Here is a 6675-nt window from a genome sequence, read left to right on the forward strand (position 1 = left end):
GAAGGAAGGAAGGAAGGAAGGAAGGAAGGAAGGAAGGAAGGAAGGGAGAGTGAGAGAGAAGGAAAATAAAAGGAAGAAAGACCATTTTTTGAGAAAGGAATGCTGTGGCATATGTGCTGATGTGATACAATCTTGAATCTTGAATTACTCATTATTTACTCATGTCTACATGGAAGGATGGGTGGTGTTATGGTTTGTGTCAAGATCTCCCCTCAAAACCTCATGCAGTCTTGGGCTTTTTCAGAGGCAGCTGAATCTAGACTGTGTGATTGATCTGTAGTCCAATGCTGGGATTAAGGGTGCTGGGACTGAGGCTGGGTGACTGCTGGACCAGTCTGCTGACTGGGTTGGCACCCCCCCAATCCTGGTAGACTGGATATGATATAAGGGACAGAAAGAGGCTTGTGCTGCTCCCTCTTGCTTGTTTTTGCTGTCTTCCACCACCACGAATGGTTGTCCCTCTGCCATGTGCCACCCTGCTTTGGAGCCAGCTGATTGCGGACTGAAACCTCTACAAACTGTGAGCTAAGTAAATCTTTCCCCTTTTAACTTTCGGCATTGGGTATTTTGTCTCAGCAAGGAGAGAAAAGTAACTAAAACAGCTGGGAAATATGATACTGTAGCTGGGTAAATTAACACTTACTTCCTTTATTTCACAATAGTGGGGGGATTTAATCTTAGTCCTTCACACTGAGCTACACCTCAAGCCCATTTTTATTTTGAGACAGGGTCTCCATATGTTGCCAAAGCTAGTCTTGAACTTGCAATCCTCCTCCCGTAGCCTCCCTGAGCGCTGAACTTACACGAAACCACACCTAGAAACCACCCACTTTTGTTAGTAATGAGGGGATAAATATTGCGTATCAAGGGACAGTTTTACTACAGATCACCCTTTAGCTGTTCAGCATCCCTTTAAACTCTTCTCTCCAAACAGAAGAAGTAATCCCATCCTTCCTAAGGATGACATCCTCAAGGTTTGATTTTGACATTTTAGATAAAGCAGATTTGGGCATCTGTCTTTAGGAAGAATATCCCACAAACTTAAAAACATCCACAAAGTCAATCAGTAAGCATTAGGGCAATGAGAACTTGGCATCCATAGTGGAAATTCCCAGGGAAGACAAGAACAGGGAGAACAGAACAGGTACTACTGTACCGTAATTGATCAGGGCTGGGAGAGAAAAGCCAGGACCCCAAAGGATGAAGTGCAGTGCTGCTATGGCTTCTGTCTAAGGCTGAGTAGCCTGGATGAAATATAGGGGGAAGGAGGGTTGTCGCCTGTCCCTTGCTTGCTGCTGGCTGCCTTCGCCTGCCCTGCTTTGCCATGAACTGTTTCTCCTCTGCGATGCCACTCTGCCTTGGAGCCGGCCGACAATGGACTGAAACCTTTATGAACTGAGAGCCAAATAGCCTTTTCCTCTTTTAACTTTGGGTGTTCGGTATTTTGTCTCAGCAGCAAGAAAAGTAACTAAAACAAGATAGGAAACCTTGTTTCCACATGGAGTAAATAAGATATAACGTCACACCCAAGGCGAGTACAAGCTCCTGGCCACCAGAAATGCTACACTGTGGCTGTGTAAACAAGAGAGGGAGGAGGCAGCTTCACATTATGAGAACAGCACTAGACTCAACTCAGGAGGTTCAAATCTCAGGATGGACCCCTTTACACTGTCTTATAGCCCCAGGTCTCATCGAGTGTATCTTCCCCTGTCCCTTCCCACTTTGAGAGTCTTAATGCTTCCGTGTGGTTCATCTTTCTGTTAGTTTAGAGTTGCCTAGTTGCCTAGAGTTTATAGTTGAAAACAATCTTGAACAGGCACCGGAAGTATGTGGTAATACGTTACAATCTCTGGATTCCACGAAAGAGGAACTCAGCAAAGAATCCACATCTCTGCTTTCAACACAGTGCGTTTCCTCGTCCCTTCTTGAAATCATCTCTGGGATGGAAATAATTTGCCTAGCTTCTGTGTTGTGTCATAAACAGTACGACAGCAGTAGGTTCTCTTAATATTTGTGGGATTCTCATTAGAGACCACGGACTCTACTGAATGTTATACACAGTGACGGGTTTGATCTACAGAAGCTCTCCATGTGTTTGTTACTTTTAGTTTCCATAAGAATAACTTAGTGCTCAGAAAAACTGTGAAGCCTACTGAAAGTCATATAAATAGTAAACAGTGGAGGAAATATTTCAAGTAGTACAGCCTGGAAGTAGTAACTACTGAAGATTTGTTCATTTAATACCCATAATGACATTCTGGGACAGTCTCTGGCATCTCTCTTTTACTCAACAGAAACTACAGCCCCACTGGCTGCTTCAGTATCATGTCCAGCAAGATTTGAAGAGCAGGTCAACCAATCCCAGAGCTGTTGCTTTGGGTTGCTGTGAAGTGCTGCTTTTCAAAGGGGTTCTCCCAGGGCGGCTTGGGTTTGACCGTATTCTAATATGATGATTTTCTTCCTTCTTTCCCTTCTTACTTTCTCCTTTCCCATCTTTCCTTGGCACTTTCACTGGGGTCTTCTGTGTGAAACTGCAATGTCCTGCAGGGTTTCTCAAACTTGGCACTGTCGACATTGGGGCCTGACACTTCTTTGTTGATGGGACACTCCTGTGTGTTTTCTGGTATGTAGTAGGATCTTAGAACTCCATCCACGAGATGCTGGTAGCAACCTCCTTCCACTAATGACAATCAAAATTTCTTTTAGGAGGCAAAATCACCTCCAGTTCAAAGTCGCGTTGTTGCAGAAAGACGACTGGGATTTTGAGTTGTATAAATCTGTATTCAAATCCCTTCTCCCCAATCTGAGTTTCTAGACCAGGTCATCTCTTTGAGCTTCAGTTTTCTCCTCTGCGGAATGGATGTGTTTTACGGTGAAGACTGACTTCCAAGTGAGGATTAAAGGAGAAAAGACATGGAAATCTCCGCCAGACCACATGAATTACAGAAATGGGAGACATTGTCCTTACCAGTCTGTGTGCTGCATCGTAGGGCTCACTTCCTAGCTTGTGTTATGAAAGTCAAAGATCCATCAACAGCAATGCTTCTTACAGCAGTAGCTGCTCCTTTTGAACCTTATCCACAGCGGAACAGCTGCCTTTACTGTTCAAGCTCACCTCAGGGCCTCTTGCAGACTGCACGTGTTTACATGTGCTAAGCGCTGCATGCACCTGAGAGATTATCAATATCGAATAACTGAGTTATAATTAATGTAACCATTGCACTGGTGAGAAAATGGAGACTTAGACTGGTTACCTTAGCTGTGTAAAGCTCAAGCTAGAAAGCAGCATTGCCAGAATTCAACCTCAGTCTCAGTCGGTCTGATTCTTGCAGACTTGGGCTCTTCACTGGCTATTCCTCAACAGACTCAGGTTTTCTTTGCCTCCCCTGCAAGCATCCAGCAGGGCACTGAGAAGATGATGAACTAAAAAATCTCTAATTCACTGATTTTAAGATATCAATGCAACCAGGCAGTACACTGGAAGGTGGAGCCAGGCTAACAAGACAAAGTCGCAAAATTGCGGGTCTACCCTCATTGCAAGACCGCAGAGGGAGCCGTGTGCCTCCGAGGTAACCGGTGCCAACAGTGGGCCCTCTGTGGCGAGGTCCTGATGTGTACCAGTCATCCGCAGGTACCACATCCTCCTTTGGGTCAAAAGTCACCATCCTGTGATACAAGAGGAAACCACAGGTCAGAAAGAGGAAATGACTTGCCTGCTGTCACAATGATTAAAGTGACCAAAGACTTCAATTTAATGACTATCGATTTCAAATGGAAACTCGGCACTCTGTGAATTCACTCTATTTTTTAGCAGGTTCCTGGCATTATGATGACTTTTTCAGAGGTTCTTTCTTCTCGAACCACCTAACTTCCTCCACCACTGTCACACTCAATGTAGGCACTTGGCTGATATTTCAGTGAGAAAATGGAAGCATGCTGATGTAAATTTTTTAGCCTTCTCTCCCCAAACCTCTCCAACCTGCTTGCACCTGTGCTGTGACCAACCAGTTCTTATACTTTCCGAAGACTGACCTTCATGTGTGTTCCTATTCTTTCTTTCCCACCTTCCCAAAAACTTGCCTCCTGCATTTTTCTTTTATGTTTTATCAAATAACTCCCCAGATTTCCTTTCAACTATTTCAATCCCAGTGTCGCGTGGATGTTGTAATACTCTTCCCTTTTAAAAGATGCAATCGTTGGTCTAATTTCTTTCCCAACTTCAGCTCTACTTCTCGGAAAAGGCCACTTTCTGTGAGAAGAATTAGCAGCCAGGCTTTAGCAGAGGGCGCCTCTGACTGCTCTCTCCACTTCTGGTCTCACATTTTCTTCTGAGCCTCACTCCCTGTGCCCTTGATCCTTAGCACTGCACCAAATGTGGTCTCCTGGAGGATGGTTGATGACTCCATGTCACCAAATCCAGTCGCCCCTTCCCCATTTTATTATGATTCCCAGTGCCATAGGCTCTATCAGACTTCTTCCTTCCCGAGACAACTTTTCCTTTTGCTTTGAGCAGGGACCGCGCTCACACAACCATTCTTTACTATGTCTACGGCTCAACTGGTAACCTCTTTTCAGTGCATGACACCAGGGCTTTGTCCTTCAAGCTTGAGTCTAAATTTTGAGGTTGTGCCTGTCCCTGCCCGCCCTCCCTCTGTAGTCTTTCTGTAGGAGATACAATGCAGTCTCATGGCTTAAAATACCTTACTAACGATTTCTGATCTAAATCATCAGCTTTTCATTGCTCCAGTACTCTGTTGTGATGTAATCCACTGATTTCCTGCCATCTCACCATGGAAATTCAAGTGACACCCCAGACCTAACATTGCCCTAACTAAGCTTTTGTATGTCCCACTCTCCTAATATTGTCTATTCTGAACTTACATGTTCAGTTGTCAATGTTCTGCATGTAGATCCTATCTTTGATTTATTTCCCTTTACTCTTTCAAGTCAACCTGAGCCCTATAGATCCCAAACATAGGAGGAGGAGGGAGGGGCAAGAAAGGAGAGGCAAGGACAATGGAGCCATAGCCAATCAAGTGAGGGAAACTGGAAGTTCCTTACAATTTCCTGAAGGTCCTGCAGATGTGATAACAGTAGACTCTTAAAAAGCTGCAGGTCTGGATGTTCTCTCAGCTCCAACTTTCTATGGGAGACAGCGGGTCAGTCCTGTGAATTTCAGGTTCTGGAAATCAGTTACCAAAATCTATCTTCTTCAGAGAGTCAGGAACATGGAAGAAACATTAGTGAGGGGTGAAGAATTAGAAGCAAGCAATAGCAGAAAGATAATGTTTAAGCAAAAAGGCACTTGTCTAATACAGCAATACTTCTGACACAGAGTGTGTGGAGGTTTTCCTGAACAAGCAATCCTCTTGATCTTGATCTTGGCCCTGGGCATGGGGTTCACCTCTACCATGGAGTAACTGGGTGTTCTATACTGCATTCTGTCCCAAGCCCACCCAGGTGCAAGGTGAGAGGGCACACAGTCTGTATCTCAGTGGGAGAAACTGCAGAGCATTCCATGGCCACCTTTTTAACCACTGCATCAAGCAGTTGGGTAGATCTGGGGGTCATCATTAAAATGAATCCATGAGGAGAGGCAGAGCTAGGGCTGCCGCAGCACAGCACCATAGATGGAGAGGGTTAAATAATAAATTAAGTTTTTCAACGTTCTGGAGTTGGAGTTTGAAATCAAGAGCACACAGCACTGGTTCTCCTGAGGTCTCTATCCACGGCTTTGATGACCATCTCCTCTCCTGGTCCTCACACGGTCTTCGCTCTCTGCATCCTAATCTCCTTTTCTATCAGTGACACCATCACAGTGGATTAGGACCCAGCCTAACACCCTCACTTCAACTTAGTTACAGCTTTAAAGGTTCTGTGTGTCACCGTCTATGGTGCTAGGGGTTAACAGATCGCAAAACTTATGCCTTAACAAAGTTGTAGGAGAAGGTGAGGAGAGAAAATGCTGGAGATGAACAGGAAAATGAACCACCGTGATATCTGGAGTTCAACATCAAAGCTGGGGGAGAGATAAGGATTTGGGGATTGTTGCCTGGAATGTGGTTCCAACACTGATCATAGAGAGAGTCATGCCAAGGAATGTAACATAAGAGACAAAGAGGATCTTTTCTAATTACTGGGATATAGACAATATTTATACACAGGTATTCATATTGAGTGCATTGCATCTGTTATGTGTTCTACAGAAAGAGAGAGTGCTCTGTAGATATTATTACTCTCAATTCTTAGACAAAACAAGTGAGACTCTACCATTAAAATCAAGGACCAAATCCATCCACTCTCTGTTTTTGTACGGTCTGTACAAAAGAGACAAGAACGGATTTACACTTCTTACTGGCATAAGAAAGTTAAAAGGACACTATTTCATAACATATCAAAAAGATATGAAATCCAACAGCAATGTATTTAGGTGACGTTCTGGGGACCTGATCATGTACACACTGTGCTTGCTGCAGAGTAGAATTTAGAGGTGTACTGCAGACACTGTCCTGCTAAATGGGAAGTGTTTTCCACCCAGCCCTTCATAGAAAATTCTTCAAAAGGGTGAGGCAGGAGGATTGCTGAGAATTGAAGGCCAGACTCCATGCTGGTTATATAGCAAGACTCTTCCTCAGAAAGAGAGAGAGAGAGGGAGAGAGAGAGAGAGAGAGAGAG

General features: G+C 44.4%; 1 long non-coding RNA gene across 1 annotated transcript in view; it reads right to left on the reverse strand.

Annotated features, from left to right (window-relative positions):
• Positions 1-1409: 1409 nt before the first annotated feature.
• LOC106147426 overlaps positions 1410-6675 on the reverse strand; it is a 7079-nt gene continuing 1813 nt past the window's right edge. Inside the window, exons 2-3 of the long non-coding RNA XR_001232326.1 lie at positions 5062-5210; positions 1410-3666 (exon numbers count right to left, since the gene is read on the reverse strand). This is a non-coding gene — a long non-coding RNA (uncharacterized LOC106147426). The remainder of the gene's footprint in view (positions 3667-5061; positions 5211-6675) is intronic.

The sequence above is a fragment of the Chinchilla lanigera genome, unplaced genomic scaffold (assembly GCF_000276665.1).
Source record: "Chinchilla lanigera isolate Chin_1 unplaced genomic scaffold, ChiLan1.0 scaffold00157, whole genome shotgun sequence".
NCBI classification, from domain to species: Eukaryota; Metazoa; Chordata; class Mammalia; order Rodentia; family Chinchillidae; genus Chinchilla; species Chinchilla lanigera.